The following is a 22,311-nucleotide window of genomic DNA, read 5'->3' on the forward strand; positions in this document are numbered from 1 at the left end:
TCTCTCTCTCTCTCTCTCTCTCTCTCTCTCTCTCTCTCTCTCTCTCTCTCTCTCTCTCTCTCTCCTCTCTTTACCGCTGAAGTTGAATGGGATCTCACACCGGGTGGCAACCCTCCCATTCTCCTTCACCAAGGCACCGACACACAGACGTGAACCTGGCCTTTGTGACCCACAACAAACTTTCTTCCTCTTTACCAGTTCATCTACATATTCATATGAACAAGGACACACAAAAGTTACCTTACACGAAGTTGTCTCTAGAGACAGAAAATTGAAAATTACATATTACAGGGGAGAAAATGCAAAAGGGGCAAAAAAGATATGCGCCTTCTGTGCAATTGGAGTAGTAAAACCACAACAGAGAGAGAGAGAGAGAGAGAGAGAGAGAGAGAGAGAGAGAGAGAGAGAGAGAGAGAGAGACTTAGGAAGGGAGAGTTATGGAGATGTTGAATTAGGGGGATTTAATTAGCTTCATTAGCTATATTAAGAGGCGAGCGGGTGGTGGTGTGAAGCTGCTGGTGTACCATACCAGGCGGGTGTGTATGGTGGTAGGTGTGGTCGCTGCCTCTGCCTCCACCTAGTTCCCCTCCCGAGCCATGACGTGGTCTACATGGCCTGACGCTCGTGAGGGTCGTTCTTGCATGACACCCGGGCTGCCACCATGCAGAGCCTCTGGAGAACAAACATAACGTCGATGTGATATTGACGGACTTTGGAAAAGCCTTTGATGAATATATAGACCGAGTAAACTGAGGATAACTGGCAAAATCAGAAGATGGATATACAACATTTTAATCACCAGATCACAACATGTTGTTAAGCAAGCCATTTCCAGTACCTCTACGGTAAACAAGTCATTTCCCAAAGGAAGTGTGCTTTGATCTTCCCTGTTCCTCGTTCTGATACCTGATATAGAGACAAACACAAATCGCACTTTAGCTTCATCGTTTACACATGATACAAGAATAAGTTTGGAAGTCTCGTTATCTGAAGAGACTGAGCAACTGGGAACGAACATAAACAAGTCTTCCGCTGGAGCAACGAAAACAACATGCTTTCCACTGGGTATACCAGCCAACTCCTCCGATGTGGGGGAGAGTGAAGAAGTTGGAGGAGCAGAATGCCGGATGGTACACACCCACCGTCATAATACAGATGAACGATATGAAAGACCTCTGAGTAATGATGTCTGACGACCTTAAGATGAGAAACAAAACCAGGCAACAGCTGCCTTTCCCAATAAGATGGTAAAGTGCATCTTGCAGACCTCCATGAGAACAGAGGGAAAAAACCTGTGATGTCGGTCTTCAAGGCGCAAGCACTCTCACAGGTAGATCACTGCTGTGTACTGACAGCCCCTTGCAAGGTGGACGAAATTGCAGAGTTAGAAAGTGTGCCGAAATCATACACAGCCTGCGGGGACGCGTTAAAGGATCGGAACCACTGGGGACGAATGGAGTCACGGAGACCTTACTCCCTCGAGCGCAGACAGGGGAGTTATGTATATCATTATATTTACACATGAATGATCCTAGAGGGCGGGGTCTGCTGTCTTGACTCAGATATAATTCCATGTTAGCATGAAAGGCACAGAGGATTGTAAAACATTAATTATGATATCCAAAGATGCGATAAGCTCAGGTGCTTATGGGTCAGGTATAGAGCCTTGTGCCTCCATTATGTTTCTGTAGCTTTGTGCGCTATATATGTGAGTAGTTGACATCCACGCTTCCTTACTGCGAAAGTTTTGACGATGGTCTGAATGCTGTTTGGAGAGACAACTTGACTTCATTGAAGTCATCTCACGTATCATCCATGACACTGTTTACTGATTCTCGCTTTGAAATGAATGAAAGATTTTGAAGACTTTAGCGTGAGCTAATCTTTGAGATACTGAGATTGAAAAGTTTCTGGCTTGGGATGTATGATGCCATGTAATAGTATACCACTCTAACCTGCAAGATACAGCTTTAGGTTCATTCACCACACAGACACGCTGCACGTAATCCTCATACACATCCTAGATGGTTTCTCTAGAAGCAGTGAGATTTTATGAAGGGTGTAGGGCATGTGTACGAGTAGGAAGAGAGGAGAGTGAATGGTTTCAGGTGAAGATCGGTCTGCGACAAGGGTGAGTGATGTCACCGTTTGTTTAATTTGTTTAAGGAATAGGGTGGTGAGAAAGGTTATTGCGAGTCGGCAAATGTTTTTCGAAGCGCTAGAGGAATTTTTGGAAGGAAAGATCGTTGCCTGGGAGAGCATAAATGGGTATGTGTGAAGGTATAGTAGGCCCAGTATTATTATGTGGATGCTAGGTATCGGCTATATATAGTTGTGCGGAGGGTGGGTGTGTTGGAAATTAAATGTTTGAGGACTATATGCGATGTAAGGTGGCTTGATCGAGTAAGTAAATGAAAAGATAAGAGAGATACGTAGTAATGAAGAGGTTGTGGTTGAGAGTGCTGAAGAGTGTGTATTAAGATGGTTTGGACATAGAAAGGGAATGAAGGAGGAAAGGTTGACAAGAGGATATGTGTCAGGAGTGGAGGGAGCGCGGAGAACAGGTATGATTTAAACGGGGGAGTTGTTGGAGGAGGATGGGTTGAAGGCAGCGCTTCCCATGTTCTTTGTAGAACTGGGTGATGAACACCTCACAGAAAGGGTTTGCCTCTGTCGTGTAGACTGTTTCCCCAATTTTGCATTTTGTGTAACTTTGGACGCACAGCATTTCATGGCTGCTTAAAGTGGTAGACCTGCCGTTAAGAATATTATGTCTGTAAAGGGTACTTGCAAGTGAGGCAGGTGTTGTGGAGGTCGGCGCGTAGTAGAAGTGGTGCAGCCCGCCATTCAAAGAGCTGTGGGTCATAACTAGCAGCTGTTGATGCAGAGGCATAGCCACTGGGTGTTCGGGGTTGGGTGGGCCCAGGGGTGATGACGGAGGAGGGAGGAGGAAGATGATGAGGGTGATGGGGGAGTGTGTGTGGCGGGGTGGAGGGAGGGTTTGGCAGGACCAGGCCAAGGTTTGTCGTGTCTCCTCTCCCTGACTCACTCACCACCCACCACCACAGACGCTGTGGTGACATGGGATGTCCAGTGGCCCACACGTGTGACACCCACTGCTGGGGTGGTCAAAGTGTACCACACTCAAACATCCAGATCCTGGCACTCTCTAATGACGCATGGTGACCCAGGGTTTACTCGCTAGGGCTCACGTAGTTAGGGGTTGGTTGGGTGTTAGTGGCGGGGTTACGGTGTCCGCCCCCATGTTCAGTGAGCACTGGACGAGATAGTGACGTCCGGCCATGTCGAGGGGCGGGGCCGCGTGACACTACCGTATCCTGCTGGCCTCACGTACGCTGGTGGCGGTTCCTCTGCCACACAACGTTGATCATTTGGTGTTTTCGACCCCGTGATGAACGACGGCCTTCCCCAAGCATCAAGATACGGACCTTGAGTTATGTAACATAGTTGGCCGACCACGGGAGAGAATCTATGAACGAATATCTAGGACGTACAAATTGCTGTACCCCTGAAAACCTTTGATGCCTATTGACATTGAGCCAGATAACGTCGTTTACATGTTTAGAAAGAATGGGATGGATGTGAATAAGATAGAAAGAATGTATTAAATGGGTCTCTGCACATGAAGGCAGTTCCTTTGAGCGTATCTGAAGACCCAGATTTGTAGCCTGGTATGTTAGGTGCTCGACTGTCACGTTGTTTGCACGGCTTCAGTTCTAGATTTTTTGTACACATATTGATGCGGGTGTGCGGCTGGGACCAGTACTTCTGTAATTCCCCATCAGACGTAGATCTCTAAAGAGCTTAAGTCACTGATGATCACTCCAGGTCACTGATGATCACTCGGGTTCGTTGATCACCCCAAGATCACTGATGATCACTGGGTCACTGATGATCCCTCCAGGTCACTGATGATCACTCTGGTTCATTGTTCACTCCAGGTCACTGATGATCCCTCCTGGTCACTGATGATCACTGGTTCATTGATCACACCAGGTCACAGATGATCCCTCCAGGTCACTGATGATCACTCTGGTTCATTGATCACTCCAGGTCACTGATGATCCCTCCAGGTCACTGATGATCACTGGTTCATTGATCACTCCAGGTCACAGATGATGCCTCCAGGTCACTGATGATCACTCTGGTTCATTGATCCCTCCAGGTCACTGATGATCCCTCCAGGTCACTGATGATCCCTCTAGGTCACTGATGATCACTCTGGTTCATTGATCACTCCAGGTCACTGATGATCCCTCCAGGTCACTGATGATCCCTCCATCCCTCCAGGTCACTGATGAACACTCTAGGCCACTTCCAAATTTCTTGGTATTTTAGAAATGTCCAGAAGGACGCGAGAGCAAGAAAAAATGTTGAGGTCCCACATGTTGAAGATAATCATGTTTACATACTTGATGTACTCGCGTTAGTGATGCTGATATTTTTCATAAGAGTTTGTCTTTGAACATCATGTTCGTGTTTACATATCTTCTTGCGCACGCATTACCTTGAAAAAGAGTTCTTAGGAACTAATAACACTTATTTAAAATCAGTATTTCATCGACTATGAAAGACTATGTGAATAGTATCACTTTGTGTGAAGCAGTCTTTCCACAGCAGATATTTTCATGTTACGGTACGCCTCTGACTATGGCTGAACACGCTAATATCGGTTACATAAGTATGTTGTTATGTAACGTGTGACCCGATGCAGCCTCACTGCTGAGGTAACACCATGTTCTCGACTCTTATGGATCTAGTAGTCACAGACCAGTTGATTCCTGATGCTCAAGTTTTTTGAAAACGTGGCAAACAGAAGTATAAACTTCTTAACGTATATATATGTTTATTTATTTATTTTATTTATTTTGCTTTGTCGCTGTCTCCCGCGTTAGCGAGGTAGCGCAAGGAAACAGACGAAAGAATGGCCCAACCCACCCACATACATATGTATACACATACACGTCCACACACGCAAATATACATACCCATACATCTCAACGTATACATATATATATATACACACACAGACATATGCATATATACATATGTACATGATTCATACTGTCTGCCTTTATTCATTCCCATCGCCACCTCGCCACACATGAAATAACAACCCCCTCCCCCCAAATGTGTGCGAAGTTGGCTAGGAAAAGACAACAAAGGCCACATTCGTTCACACTCAGTCTCTAGCTGTCATGTAATAATGCACCGAAACCACAGCTCCCTTTCCAAATCCAGGCCCCACAGAACTTTTCATGGTTTACCCGAGACGCTTCACATGCCCTTGTTCAATCCATTGACAGCACGTCGACCCCGGTATACCACATCGTTCCAGTTCACTCTATTCCTTGCACGCCTTTCACCCTCCTTCATGCTCAGGCCAGGATCACTCAAAATCTTTTTCACTCCATCTTTCCACCTCCAATTTGGTCTCCCACTTCTCCTCGTTCCCTCCACCTCTGACACATATATCCTCTTGGTCAATCTTTCCTCACTCATTCTCTCCATGTGGCCAAACCATATTAAAACACCCTCTTCTGCTCTCTCAGCCACACTTTTTATTACCACACATCTCTCTTACCCTATTATTACTTACTCGATCAAACCACCTCACACCACATATTGTCCTCAAACATCTCATTTCCAGCACATCCACCCTCCTGCGCACAACTTTATCTATAGCCAACGCCTCGCAACCATACAACATTGTTGGAACCACTATTCCTTCAAACATACTCATTTTTGCTTTCCGAGATAATGATGTTCTCGACTTCCACACATTCTTCAAGGCTCCCAGAATTTTCGCCCCCTCCCCCACCCTATGATTCACTTCCTCTTCCATGGTTCCATCCGCTGCAAAATCCACTCCCAGATATCTAAAACACTTCACTTCCTCCAGTTTTTCTCCATTCAAACTTACCTCCCAATTGACTTGACCCTCAACCCTACTGTACCTAATAACCTTCCTCTTATTCACATTTACTCTCAACTTTCTTCTTTCACACACTTTACCAAACTCAGTCACCAGCTTCTGCAGTTTCTCACATGAATCAGCCACCAGTGCTGTATCATCAGCGAACAACAACTGACTCACTTCCCAAGCTCTCACATCCTCAACAGACCGCATACTTGCCCCTCTTTCCAAAACTCTTGCATTCACCTCCCTAACAATCCCATCCATATACAAATTAAACAACCATGGAGACATCACACACCCCTGCCGCAAACCTACATTCACTGAGAACCAATCACTTTCCTCTCTTCCTACACGTACACATGCCTTACATCCTCGATAAAAACTTTTCACTGCTTCTAACAACTTGCCTCCCACACCATATATTCTTAATACCTCCCACAGAGCATCTCTATCAACTCTATCATATTCCTTCTCCAGATCCATAAATGCTACATACAAATCCATTTGCTTTTCTAAGTATTTCTCACATACATTCTTCAAAGCAAACACCTGATCCACACATCCTCTACCACTTCTGAAACCACACTGCTCTTCCCCAATCTGATGCTCTGTACATGCCTTCACCCTCTCAATCAATACCCATATGATTTCCCAGGAATACTCAACAAACTTATACCTCTGTAATTTGAGCACTCACCTTTGTCCCCTTTGCCTTTGTACAATGGCACTATGCAAGCATTCCGCCAATCCTCAGGCACCTCACCATGATTCATACATACATTGAATAACCTTACCAAGCTATTATATATATATAAATATATGTATATATATATATATATATATATATATATATATATATATATATATATATATATATATATATATATATACCTCGCAAAATATATATATATATTTTTTTTTTTGCTTTGTCGCTGTCTCTCGCGTTTGCGAGTTTTTTTTTTTTTTTTTTTCCAAAAGAAGGAACAGAGAAGAGGTCCAGGTGAGGATATTCCTCAAAGGCCCAGTCCTCTGTTCTTAACGCTACCTCGCTATCGCGGGAAATAGCGAATAGTATGAAAAAAAAAAAAAAAAACCTCGCAAACGCGGGAGACAGCGACAAAGCAAAAAAAAAAAAAAAATATATATATTTATATAATTCCTATGAATCCACTGGGAAATAAAACACGATAAGTTCCCAAATGCACTTTCGTGTAATAACCCCATCATCAGGATATATATATATATATATATATATATATATATATATATATATATATATATATATATATATATATATATATATCCCTGGGGATAGGGGAGAAAGAATACTTCCCACGTATTCCCTGCGTGTCGTAGAAGGCGACTAAAAGGGGAGGGAGCGGGGGGCTGGAAATCCTCCCCTCTCACTTTTTTTTTTAATTTTCCAAAAGAGGGAACAGAGAAGGGGCCCAGGTGAGGATATTCCCTCAAGGGCCTAGTCCTCTGTTCTCAACGCTACCTCGCTAATGCGGGAAATGGCGAATAGTATGAAAGAAAAGAAAGAAAGATATATATATATCCTGTGATTTAGCTCCACGTATAATTGTTCCTCAGAGTTTCGTCTTCATGTCATCTCAAAGAATATCAGAGTATGTTGGGTTCGAACCAAGCCATCGAACCTTTCATAGGATCTTTTATTTAACCAGTAACACGATAGAGATCGTTGGCTCATTCTAGAGTCTGTTACCACAGCTTTTGCTATAAACTGAGACATACGAAAGAAATTAGTGGGATTTACTAAGAAAAAAATAGAAGGAACATGTGATGAAATTATTTCTTTCCAACTTATATAAGACCATTATGTTTATGGTAGTGAAGTCAAGGTATGATGTGTCGCGGTTACTAGAGTTATATGGTAGACGGCCGGCACACACACACATACACACACACACACACACACACACACTGTTGCCTTCCAACTATTGCCATGAAGTTTATTGTATACACTGTTGCTCATGCAGGTTTTATGTCCTGTATTGTTTCACCATACATTCTGGAGGGTGGGGAGAGAACTTTTGCTTTGATATCCTTTTCTTCTACTGCCCCGACATTTTGTTGTCATTTCTTGTTGTTTGAGAGCGAGCCGTTAGTGCCAACATAGAACTGCCAACGGCAAGCAAGAGAGGCCTGGTTGCCAGCAGCAGTCACTGGGAACAGTGAGGTGTTGCGTGCTCTGCAAAAACCAGCCAGCCGGTTGTGCCATGTGAACCAGGACGCCGACGAGGTGTACATGGCGGAGACCCGCCAGTTGGACGGTGGATCTTCGCAGGAGGTCACACATCGGACGCCAGCCATGCTCTCTGCTGGGATGTTTGTCACTTGTCGTAAAGATGAGCTGGAGGATCAGCCCGGGACTCGCAGCCCTAGCCTGCACGGTCATCCTGTTTGTCCCAGTCTCCTAGCCCGTTCCGCCACCCTAGCCTGTCCCGTCTTTCCTAGCCAGGGCCGTCCTTCAAGCCTAGCACGCCCCTCTTTCCTAGCACTCCCCGCCCTCCTAGCCCGCCCCATCCTCAGTAGCCTGCCGCACCAGAGGGAGTTTGGGTAGGAGGGTCATGCCATATCCTCTGGCTGATTGGTCACAGAATTCCATGAGCTGGGTTGTTGCCGGTCTGTATATTCCTACAGTTAGTGTCATTTCCAGGGATGGCGTCATGCCTGGAGGTATTCCCACCTAGCATTGGTATCATTCCCCAGGGTAGTAGTCCTACACTGGATGTCATTTCCAGAGGTGGTATCATCTATCGAGGTGGTATCATCCGTATCGAGGTGGTATCATCTATCGAGGTGGTATCATCTGTCGAGGTGGTATCATCACTCGAGGTGGTATCATCTTTCGAGGTGGTATCATCTATCGAGGTGGTATCATCTATCGAGGTGGTATCATCTATCGAGGTGGTATCATCTATCGAGGTGGTATCAACACTCGAGGTGGTATCATTCCTGGAGCTTCTCCACTGAGGCTGAGAGGAACCTTCAGCCGTACTATGTTCGTTACCGACGGCTAAAAATGGAAGGAAGAGAAAAAAGAGGAAAAATTGAAATGTAATTTGATGTCTGGCTGAAATAGTGAGGTGAAATCTGTTGACTGCCAATATATATGGAAATGGTGGAGTTGGGGTGGAAAAGGTGCAATTGGGGTGGAAATGCGATGCCGTCATGTGATTGATAAGGACGGAATGTAATGCTTCGACCAGCTAGCTGTAAATGGGGCACAGCGGGACGCGTGGTTTCATGGGTCGGAGGAGCTCGAGTGTGGGAGAAAAATGAGCACCAAGTTTGATTGAAAAGGCCAAGGCTACGGGAACAGCTGGCGTCCAGTATTTAGGTATAATGGAGAACGTTAGGCATTCACACACACACACACACACACACACACACACACACACACACACACACACGGATATGTGACTGTAAGGAGGTTCAAGAGATAGTGCCTTGCGAGTGCAAATGAATATTACATGTAGGTGGGGTGTTACCGTTACTGATCATAAGTCAGCACTGGCCCACATGAGTTCCAGTCCTGGGCGCTGCAGTCGGCCCTCACGTGACTCAGGCGTTCATCACTCCCCTCGGGGTTAAGAGACGTGGTAAGTCGAATTTAAAACTCTCTCCTTGTAGTACACGAATGGTAGTCACACACACGGACTTAGGGAAATGCGTACGTGTACGTCAGCACGAAACGACCATGATGCGTATCTGTAACGCGCTTGGTACAGATGATAATAAGAGCAGATGACACGCTGTGTTGATGTGAATCTTGTGAACAGTTACCACAGAGGATGTGGGTGGAGGAGGAAACTGAAGTTCGTCACGTTTGATCGGTCTTCAGCTGGGAGCAGATGGCGGGGGCTTTCTCATTCCGAACATAGCCCGTGATGTGATTTATAAGCCCTTTGAAGCCTGGGGTCTGTGTAGTTGGTCTGTCTGGTCTTGTTAGAGTTTCACCTGGGCTGTTGATGTCTGTCGTCTGCTCGTGTTACACTTTGACATGTTTTTTTGTAGCCTGGCTTGATGTCGTCCATTTTAGGTTTGGCCTCTTGTGGCTTGACTTATCCGCTGCAGTGCATGTTGTTGTTGTGGTATCTTTGGTCATTGTGGTTTGCTTGGGTTGTTATAGCCTGGCCTGGTGTGGTCTGTCGTGATCTGGCTCTGCTGTGGTTGGATCTTCTCTTTTTCAGACGGTGTATTTTTTTCTTTCTTGTGGTCTAACGTATCCTGGTGTGGTCCTCTCTCTCTCATAGATTGCCCTGGTGTGCTGAGTGGGTCTGGTATAGATGGACTTGGCTGTTTATGACCCGATTAAGGAGTGCCTAGCCTTCTGCGGTCCTTCCCGTGACCTGGATGTGGCTCATCTCCGGGTCTGGATATGTGACGAGACTTCATGAAGCACCTTTACCTGACGTGGTTTGGGCAGGCGTGGCTTGGCTCGCTGTGTCCTGATATTATGTTTGCGTGACATGGTCTATTGTGACCTTGTCTGGCATTACTTAGTGTGATGTGAATTGACGTGGATAAGATGTCTTTGCTTAGCGTAACTTGGCTTTGTGTGTAGTGTGGTGACGTGAATTGCTTTGGTATTGCCTGGTATTGTGTTACCTGGTATGGTATGACCTGGTAACCATTGGCCTAGTGTTATTTGGCTTAGTTTTTTCAGTTTCGATATTTCCAACTGTCGGATCTTGACCATTTTGTTTTATTTTGTCTGTTCGTCTTTGGAAGAAAAAACGTGAGAATCGTTTAAGTGAAGAGTTTACGGTGTTGAACCCCCTTTTCTTCCTCCCTCCCTCCATTAATGGCTTGGGCTCTCCTACCTCATCAAACAAACTACTTTAGGAGACGGACCTGAGCGTGAGGGGTCCCCTGTTAGTCCGGTGTATGGGTATAAGTAGTCTTATAACTTCAGCCCGTAAGCCTATCTTTTATACACCAGGCAGGCAGGCTTCGCAAGGCCCCTCGTCCTCCCATCACCACTCTCATCATCTGGTTCGCCTCCTCTTCCCAGGAGAGCCACTCCTCACTAATTCCCCGTGTTTGTTTTCTCAGTGTTTCATTTGTTCAACCCCGTTTCTGTTTTCCCACATTTATCTTTTCTGCTCCTCTTTCTTAACTTTGTTCATATTTCGATTCTCTCGATGTCTCTCCTCTTCTCCTATCTACCTCTCTTTATCCCAGTGCGCCTTTTCTACCTCCAAGTCCTCCGCCTCTTTCTCCAACCCCTCGTTGCTGTCTTGGGCCATGATTACCTTATCATCACCGCCTTTGAAAAGTTTGTGGTGCTGTTACGTCGGCTAAGCATAATGTAGGGGATAAAAGATGGGAGTCTCGGCTGTATAGCATTAACAGAGGCAGGTGTGTGACCATGCAGCAGAGGCAGGTGTGTGGCCATGAAGGTGCGGCAGGTCTATGGCCACTTAGGTAGATCTGTGGCCGTGTTGGAAGTAGATGTGTAGCCATGTAGCAGACGCCGGTAGTGGATTGAAGAGTCTATATCCCTCTCGGTAGCAACACTGCTCCTAAGCTTATGGCTTTCATGTTTTTAGTGATGCTATTTTCCTTTATGTTCTCCATGTCTGACTCCACGAACATGATGGCTGTTCAAAAGAGACCCAGCACGCAAACCTAGGCATATCTTCCCTATATATATATATATATATATATATATATATATATATAAAAGCTTTTTTTTTTTTTTAATTTTCCAAAAGAAGGAACAGGGAAAGGGGTCAGGTGAGGATATTCCCTCAAAGGCCCAGTCCTCTGTTCTTAACGCTACCTCGCTAGTGCGGGAGATGGCGAATAGTATGAAAAAAATATATATATTCGTAAAAGCTGTCTTATCGCATGTCATCATCCTCTTTTGACGTAAAAGTACGAGTATATCTCTTTTTTTTTCGTCTATCCAAATTCCACTCACGCCATGAATGATGTAATATTCTGCTTTTGACCTTGCTTAGTGGACCTGTTAGTTAAGGGCCAAAGGTGTCGGGGTTGTAGAAGATCCGTGTGCTAGTTGGCAGTGGCTTGCCAGCGGGATACTAGGCCGACATGACCCCTTGTCGTATACCTTTACTTCGGCTCCTTTGGAGGTTCATCTCTACGTGGATGAATTGGCCTTGGACGTTCATTTTCTACTTCCACAACTTGGTATTGGACCACGCTCCACTGCTGCTTCACTGGCCAATCATCTTGATGAGGAGGCAGTCCCCACGATTATAAATGGGCCTCTGTGGTGTGCTGGTGAACGTTCCAGACTGCGACGCACTCACGGGCCGCCCGGGAACGAGCCCAACTAGGTTCGAATCCTGGTCCCGGCAGTCGATCCACGGTCCGCCCAGCCGTTCGTCCTCCCCTAGGAGCTGGTCGGTAAATTGGGTACCTCTCTCAGGCTAATATATATATATATATATATATATATATATATATATATATATATATATATATATATATATATATCCTTTCTTTCAAACTATTCGCCATTTCCCGCATTAGCGAGGTAGCGTTAAGAACAGAGGACTGGGCCTTTGAGAGAATATCCTCACCTGGCCCCCTTCTCTGTCCCTTCTTTTGGGGAAAAAAAAACCGAGAGGGGAGGATATATATATATATATATATATATATATATATATATATATATATATATATATATATATATAGATAGATAGATAGATAGATAGAGAGAGAGAGAGAGAGAGAGAGAGAGAGAGAGAGAGAGAGAGAGCGTTAATGAGGTGGCCTTGATTAGGGTGGTCATTTGCCCGTCCGCTTCGCCTAACATAAGAAGAATAAGATGATGTTTACCGGTGTCGTTGGTTTTTTCGTTCCAGAAGGGAGTACTTTTCGAGGACAGTCTGAGGGCCAGACCTTCCAATATTCTCCAAATGTAATTATTGTTTCTCCTCCGGTGAGTTGAGTCTAAACGACTTAAGGTCATTTCCCAGTGGCTTTGATTTTTGACAGTGGCTGTCATTGCTCTTTTAACATTGATATAACAATTTTGACCGCCTTAGAATAGTCTATTAGCACACCACAGTGTTTTGAATAAGTCATGAGTGTAATTTTTCTCTCATTTTGAAGGTTCAGAGGATTCGGCCTGTCATGATCTTTGAAGAGCGACATCCTTCTTGTCATGCTTGGTAAACTCGGGAGTCATCCATTATTGTCCTCGACTGAAGTGATATTCCTATTCCTTGTGGCGTATCCTTCACCTGACGACGATCCGAGTGTGTGATGCGGGTTGGCATCTGCGTCAGAGATGGGGATGAGAAACTACAGAGGCTCCAGTATAGATCCCTGTAGGACAGAGGTTTTTACACTGATGGCATCATCCAACACCTGAGTTGCGACATTGAGTCATGTGGTTGTAAGAAAAAAGTCGTCGATTCATCCCGCCACTTACCAGTAAATTCTGTTTCACAAAATGTTGCGTGATGAGGCACCATTATCACGAGTAATGTCACTGAACTCGATGCTCCAACCCCACCGTGCGTGCGGGAATTAAGGTGATCACTTCTGACCTCTTATTTTTTTTTAAAACGGGAATTAAAAAGGTTATGGGAGGAGGATAAAGTGACCAGCCCCATCACGCTCAGCCGTGAGGCTCGGCATATCGTATTTGATAAAGTTAAGATCAGATGTGATGACTTAGTGACGCCGCGTGACGTGGAGTTTGCTGATCTCTCGTCATTCCTGCGTCATCTGGTGACGATATCGATCCGGGCAATGTCAGGAGGTACGTGAGTTATCAGCTGTGAAGTGCACGTTCATAACACCCGTCGGCCTGGTTTGCTCCCCTGAGGATATGTCGTTTAATCGCCGCCTTGAGAATTTTGGTGAGTGCGTCACACACACACACACGTCTGTCGGCTCAGCCAGGTGTGGAGTCATAACTCCGATGCCCATCTCGCTGTGGATGGCGTATTTATTGATCAGGACTTCTCATCAGCTGGGGACGTGACCTTGGGAAGTGCAGATGATGTGCAGAAGCCACCGCGAGAACGTGTTGCAAAAAACACCCCACACGTGTCCAGAGGTATGTGTCATCGTGAATGACTAGGTTCACGGTGAGAGTCACTGCTAAAAGGACGTAACGTAGGGGGATCGAATGGGTAGATCTCCGCATGACAGAAGCTTAGCAAACGATCCCAACCCAGTTAAGACCATGACATTTTTATGTCACTGAGGCAGTAGAAGGTGTAGTTGTTAACATGTAATTCAGATGAGCATTGCTGTTGAAGTAGTGCAGTGCGCCGGAACACAACTGGAACTCGTACGATCAGCTGTTCCCAATCAAAACACGGGCGTCATCGCTCGTGAAGAAGGAGACAAGCTCATGGCTCGTCACAGTGCTGGGGTATGTACGATGTGACAGCGGACAGCTTCGTTTTATTGAGAGTCTTCCACACGCGCAGCGTTTTAACGTTGGCACTGTAAAGCAAAGCAAAGATGACGTGATCATCAGCATCCAGTAGGGGGAGGGGATGTTGTACAGGCCTGTGGTGGTAACACCAGTTAAGCTGGTTTTAAAGTATTGAGGTATACTCCAGGTAAGGGTGTGGGAGGCGTCGGCGTGACGATCCGAACAAAGATATATTGCCAGACACGGTCTTCGTCATCACCAAGAACGGTGTGGGGTTTCGTGCAGTAAGCTTCAGAATCCGTGTGGTGTCCTTCGCCGTTCACAGAGGTTGCAGGAAGGGCCTGGTTAGCAAGCATTTCTTCTCGGGTCAAACGGTCATCAGTCAATCAAACGATTTGTTATTGTTGTTTACTCATTCCCTGTGCCTTGTTGAAAGTAATGAGCCCAAAAGACACCTGCCTTTACCACTTGAGCACCAGTGGTCCATGGATTACCAGAGGCGGAGGGATGTCAGGTGACATTATATTCATGTGGTCGACGCCAGAGAAGCTGCCGCAACCCACACATACACACGAGCCACGGAAGTGACACACTCACACGGACGACAAGAGGGTGTATCACATCCTTCAAAATCTCGTTGGTGCGAAATTTGAGTGAAAGACCATATTTTGTAATACTGTAGGGTCAACCCATCACCAGAAGCTGTGGTGCAGTTAGCCGAGTGTTGATGCACAGAAACCGAGTGAGGCTGTCTGTGCCATATGGTATAAACCCACGCTGGGGAACATTAACGTAAAGGGCAAATGTTAATATTCACGAGTCTGAAACTGAATTTGTTGAAAGGCCAGAAGATATGGATTAATCTAAGTTTTTCTTAGAGTTGCAGACGGCATCAGTTGGGTTAGAAGACCAGGATTGCCAGCTATAGCAATAGCGTTATGGGACAGCGTAAGTAGCTCCAGACGTCCCACTAAACACCTGAGAGCAATAAGTGAAAGTCATGTCACAGTTTAAAGTGGCTCTTGTCATCTTCCTCCTCCTCCTCCCATCCCTCCTCCTCCTCTTCGTTTCTTTTTTTTTCCCAGAAGCCTCGCTAGGTTTCATGGTAAGTCATGTGAATTGGATTTTGTGGATATGTGTATATAAAGTGTCGAAATGATTACGATGAGGGATTTATCTTTATGAACGAGGTTGACTTTATGTGTCTGTATTTATTTATTTATTTACAATTTCCCCAGGGGGACCAATTTTATTTGAAAGAGTCTTGGTGTTAGGATCTCCTTTCTAAAAGCTCCTGCAGTGTAAGGCAGCGCTGCTTCTTGTAGCGCGGGTATGTAGACTTCCTCGCCCGAGATGACTCTTAACTCATGGTGTAACCTTGAACAAGCGGAGTCCAATAACACCTGTGTGTCTCTCTCGCTCTGTTTGTGTGTGTGTGTGTGTGTGTGTGTGTGTGTGTGTGTGTGTGTGTGTGTAAACGAGAAATAGTGGTTGTCACAAACACCAATGAAAAGACCCAGTGGTATGTTGTTGTTTGCTTTCCTCTGTATTTCTATGATATATAGAACTGTTCTGGTGTATTGTTGGGTATATATGACAGTCACGAGAGAATAGAAAATTAAAAAAAAATCTTTCGGCTAACAAATATTGACGTTAAGGGGAGCAAATATATAGTGCGATGTGTTGGTAAAACCTGACCACTTGTTGGGGACGATCAGTTAAGATTGCTGGGGCTAGACGGGAGGGGACATTGTAAGATGCTCGTGACTCACCCACAGTACTGGAGTACAGACTACCTTACTGGACGAGAAAACAGCATTTAGTTTTACGGCAGACAGTTACCTTTTAGCAATACACGCTGAGGGTCAGTGAACTTGTATTCTAATGTGTGAATTGCGTTTCAGGTGAGTGGTGTGTTGCAGTACTGAAGAGGAACGTGAGAGCTTGGTAGAATAGTGGAGGTAAGTATTGTCTGCAGGAGCTACCTTCTCCAGAAGTTAAACGAGGTAAGACTTTAATGACAGATGTTATAGACAGGACCCCAACACAGATACAGGAGAGAAGAGCCCTGAGACGTACAGAAGGGACAAGGCCCTCAGACAGATACAAGAGACAGAGCCCTGAGACATATAGAAGAGACAGGGCCCTGAGACAGGTACAAGAAACGGGACCCTTAGACAAATAGGAGAGACATGGCCACGGACATGCGAGGTTTGTATGTGTCATTACATGTTTGCACATTACGGGGAGGGAGGAGTACACCCATGGGCTTCCGTCCCTTGAACTGTGTCGGCATTCGCTGTTTCATTGCTCATCTTATTCCTCTCATCCACGCCTGTGATTTTAGAAAGATTTTTTTTCGTTATGTTCTCAGATCTTGCTTAATATCGTGTTTTAACGTATGGTTACTCCTACTTGGCATGTTTGTGTGTGATTACTGTATGTGACGACTAAGTGTGCTACGGGGAGAGAGTTTTACCCTCGTGTTGCCCCGTCTCTTTACATTGTATACGTGTGTTATGTCTTTACTCTTATGTACACACACACACACACACACACACACACACACACACACACACACACACACAGACACACACACACACACACACACACACACACACACACACACACACACACACACACAGACACACAATACAGTCTTAATTAAGCTTATCGACCAGCCCCAAGGAGAGCATGAACACCTGGGATTGACTCTGGGCCGACTTCGGCGCCAAGGCTTCGAATCCATGATGCGTGTTGAGTCATGGTCAGTAACATTAACCAGTATACCACGGAGACCCGTGTATACTACTACTACTACTACTACTAATGATAATAATGATAATGATAATGATGATAGAAATAACAATAATAATACTGATAATTTATTATTATTATTATTATTATTATTATTATTATCATCATTTTTTTTTTTTTTTTTTTTTTTTTTTTTTTTGCCGCTGTCTCCCGCGTTTGCGAGGTAGCGCAAGGAAACAGACGAAAGAAATGGCCCAACCCACCCCCATACACATGTATATACATACGTCCACACACGCAAATATACATACCTACACAGCTTTCCATGGTTTACCCCAGACGCTTCACATGCCTTGATTCAATCCACTGACAGCACGTCAACCCCGGTATACCACCTCGCTCCAATTCACTCTATTCCTTGCCCTCCTTTCACCCTCCTGCATGTTCAGGCCCGCGATCACACAAAATCTTTTTCACTCCATCTTTCCACCTCCAATTTGGTCTCCCTCTTCTCCTCGTTCCCTCCACCTCCGACACATATATCCTCTTGGTCAATCTTTCCTCACTCATTCTCTCCATGTGCCCAAACCATTTCAAAACACCCTCTTCTGCTCTCTCAACCACGCTCTTTTTATTTCCACACATCTCTCTTACCCTTACGTTACTTACTCGATCAAACCACCTCACACCACACATTGTCCTCAAACATCTCATTTCCAGCACATCCATCCTCCTGCGCACAACTCTATCCATAGCCCACGCCTCGCAACCATACAACATTGTTGGAACCACTATTCCTTCAAACATACCCATTTTTGCTTTCCGAGATAATGTTCTCGACTTCCACACATTCTTCAAGGCTCCCAGAATTTTCGCCCCCTCCCCCACCCTATGATCCACTTCCGCTTCCATGGTTCCATCCGCTGCCAGATCCACTCCCAGATATCTAAAACACTTCACTTCCTCCAGTTTTTCTCCATTCAAATTCACCTCCCAATTGACTTGACCCTCAACCCTACTGTACCTAATAACCTTGCTCTTATTCACATTTACTCTTAACTTTCTTCTTTCACACACTTTACCAAACTCAGTCACCAGCTTCTGCAGTTTCTCACATGAATCAGCCACCAGCGCTGTATCATCAGCGAACAACAACTGACTCACTTCCCAAGCTCTCTCATCCACAACAGACCGCATACTTGCCCCTCTTTCCAAAACTCTTGCATTCACCTCCCTAACAACCCCATCCATAAACAAATTAGACAACCATGGAGACAACACACACCCCCTGCCGCAAACCTACATTCACTGAGAACCAATCACTTTCCTCTCTTCCTACACGTGCACATGCCTTACATCCTCGATAAAAACTTTTCACTGCTTCTAACAACTTGCCTCCCACACCATATATTCTTAATACCTTCCACAGAGCATCTCTATCAACTCTATCATATGCCTTCTCCAGATCCATAAACGCTACATACAAATCCATTTGCTTTTCTAAGTATTTCTCACATACATTCTTCAAAGCAAACACCTGATCCACACATCCTCTACCACTTCTGAAACCACACTGCTCTTCCCCAATCTGATGCTCTGTACATGCCTTCACCCTCTCAATCAATACCCTCCCATATAATTTACTAGAAATACTCAACAAACTTATACCTCTGTAATTTGAGCACTCACTCTTATCCCCTTTGCCTTTGTACAATGGCACTATGCAATCCTCAGGCACCTCACCATGAGTCATACATACATTAAATAACCTTACCAACCAGTCAACAATACAGTCACCCCCTTTTTTAATAGATTCCACTGCAATACCATCCAAACCTGCTGCCTTGCTGGCTTTCATCTTCCGCAAAGCTTTTACTACCTCTTCTCTGTTTACCAAATCATTTTCCCTAACCCTCTCACTTTGCACACCACCTCGACCGAAACACCCTATATCTGCCACTCTATCATCAAACACATTCAACAAACCTTCAAAATACTCACTCCATCTCCTTCCCACATCACCACTACTTGTTATCACCTCCCCATTTGCGCCCTTCACTGAAGTTATTATTATAATTATTATTATTATTAACGGCTTACTTATTTTTACTAAGCAGCATTCGGCTGAAAAGATACTGTTGAGATATTACAAAAGTGGGAGGTCATGATAGTGTGTGTGTGTGTGTGTGTGTGTGTGTGTGTGTTTCAACGGTTATTACACCGAGACCAGTTCCACTCTGTTAGAGGCGACGACATGGAATAGCGTTGAGGGAAGTAATTGATCGGAAACTTCCCTTTTTGGGATAAATTGTTTGAATCACGCGTGTCACTTGATCTTCTTTGTTGGCAGAAAACTCTGAGGTTGAGACCTATATTTAGCGAGGTCAGTATATTCTTTGTGTTTTTACGTATAACTGGAACTCTGGGTTTCATTCCTTTGCTCTTGTTCACGCGTTAAGGACACTGTACGTTCCTCGGGTTTGTTCAGTTGCTCATGTATGTATTTCTTGATACGTGTGATCTGTTTCATACACTGCCATCACGTGAGGTGAAGTGGACCCGCGTAGCTAGATCGTGACGTAGGCTAATCGGACTTCCAGGACAAAGCCGTTTTCTTTGATTGGTCAGTCATGTTCGAAAATGGAAATCTCGTATTCGAAGCATTCGAACCACACGAATGCAGTTGTATATTGCAACGTTTTCTTCGTCACGTTGAGTATTCTTCATCGTACATACCTGGTGCTTCTCAGTGCTTCTGTTTCTTATTTAATGAGTCCTGAACTTAGGCTTAAAGATGGACGCAAACCACGCTGACGCATATGTATCTATGCTGAGGTGAGTATGGACCCAAACCACGCTGACGCATGTATATCTATGCTGAGGTGAGTATGAACCCAAACCACGCTGACGCATGTATATCTATACTGAGGTGAGTATCCTTCTTCCGTGTCTTGCCGTTCGTCAACCTGTGCGCGGACGTCCATGCCGAGGTCCTGGTTCTCGGTTTTAGTGGTGAGCATTACAGACGTGTGGGATATCGATCACACAAGATGAGATTATCGTAAGCCTCGGAGTCACATATTCGGTCATCGTTCTTCTCCGTCCCTCGGTAATAGGACTGCGTCAGCAGGTTGTAAACTCTCTTCGATGGTGCGGGAGTTTTCAGAAGACCTTCTCCCCTTAGTGTTGAATGTCCGACTTTTGGCATTGTATCACCACGATAGAATACCGGGAGTATGGCGGCGGAGGAGAATGCATAGGATCGCTGTCGGTGGCTGTCTCAGAATCTGATAAGCAAGATTGGTTTCCAATCTCTCTGTCGTCGGAGCTGTGCTGAATGTAGGAATGTCAGCTGGATCGTCAGTCCTGAGCGTGTTTAACGGGTCGTCAAATACCGCGTCACGTTGTTGCTTTCCCAGGATTGTGTGTATTTCATCACGTTCTGCGAGTGCCGAGTCTACGGTTGTCCAGGAGGATCCAGTACTGGATGCAGTTTTGGATTTTCTCTCTTGCCCAGGAAGAGAAGAAATCGTGGTTGTTTTCCCTTGCTTGTAAAGCCCTTTGTTCCTGACTTTTATGTACAAGTTTTTCTTATTAGTTTACATTTTGTTTTCCGTAAGGAGGGCGACTGTTACCTTGTTTCTCTCGTCGGTATAGAACGTCAAGTTTACGTTCTTTATGTTTCTTCCGTTTTCTTTTCCTGGGTTGACTTTAGTAAAGTTTTCGAGCTTCTCCATGCGTTGGTTTGGGGACATGATATACTGTTCTCACGGAAAATAATAATGTCGGGGTATTTGTAAACATTTAGTCATTTTTCGTTGCTGCTGCTGTTGATGATGAATGTCGTAAACATCCGTCATGTTGGTCAGTGCTGGAGAATAAATAAAGGCCGACTGTCCAAAGGCCGTCTACCTTGATGTTGGTCAGTGCTGGAGAATAAAGGCCAACTGTTCAAAGGCCGTCTGGACCTTAAAGTATATACGACAGCGAGTAGGCTGTTCTCGTGACAGTCATATTACGAGTCAGTTCTTCGTTATTCATGACTTGTTAGGGAAAAGATATTCGCTTTCTCTTCGTTATGTTAAGTTTTGTCGAGTTATAGTTTTGCCACGAAGTGAGAAACTACGCTATCTTTAACTCTTATCTCTGGTGCCTCGACGTTCCTCATTAGCCACAAACTTTCTTTGCCACTTTCTTCCACAGATGTGGTCGACTGAAGCCTTCTTAAGAAAAGTTAGGCTCAGGATGGGATTAAATGCTGATGTAGTGGATATTATATTGTGTGTGTGTGAAATTTTACGTTAAGTCTCTATGGCATGACGGTACTACACCTTGAGCATGACGGTACTACACCTTAAACACGACGGTACTACCACACGGTATGAGGGTAGGTGCTAGGACCGCCTCTGCTACCGCCGCTGTTGCTCTTGCTGCTGCCGAAGCCGCTGCTGTTCCTGCCTCTGCCTCTGCTGCTACCGCTGCTGCCGCCGCTGCTCCTGCTGCTGCCGCTGTTGCTGCTGCTCCTACACCTTGAGCATGACGTTACGACACAACTTGGGCACGACGGTACTACATCTTGAGCACGACGGTACTACACCTTGAGCACGACGGTACTACACCTTGAACACTACGTTACGACATCTTCAGCCCAACGGGACGATACCTTGGGTATAATGGCCTGGTCTTATTACCTTTTAAACGTCAGGTAAGTGGGCCAGTCCTTCTTACTCTAGGGTCGTTCCTTCGTGTTCAAAAGGGTCGTGCCAACCAGCTCAAAGGGTCGTACCCTCGTGTTCAGAGGGTCGCACCCCCGTGTTCAGAGGGTCGTATCCCCGTGTTCAGAGGGTCGCACCCCCGTGTTCAGAGGGTCGTACCCCCGTGTTCAGAGGGTCGTACCCCCCGTGTTCAGAGGGTCGCACCCCCGTGTTCAGAGGGTCGTACCCTCGTGTTCAGAGGGTCGCACCCCCGTGTTCAGAGGGTCGTACCCCCGTGTTCAGAGGGTCGTACCCCCGTGTTCAGAGGGTCGCACCCCCGTGTTCAGAGGGTCGTATCCCCGTGCTCAAGGAGTTTCATGTGATGTAAGGTGGCGATGCTTACGGGAACTTTCTTGTGTTGTGCCACTTACTTCACAACATCGTTCATGTGTGCTCGAAGCACCTGCGTCCTGCTGTTTCAACTGTAGCTTTACCTGCCATATACATTGAGCGAAAATTGTGTG

The sequence above is a fragment of the Panulirus ornatus genome, chromosome 37 (genome assembly GCF_036320965.1).
Source record: "Panulirus ornatus isolate Po-2019 chromosome 37, ASM3632096v1, whole genome shotgun sequence".
NCBI classification, from domain to species: domain Eukaryota; kingdom Metazoa; phylum Arthropoda; class Malacostraca; order Decapoda; family Palinuridae; genus Panulirus; species Panulirus ornatus.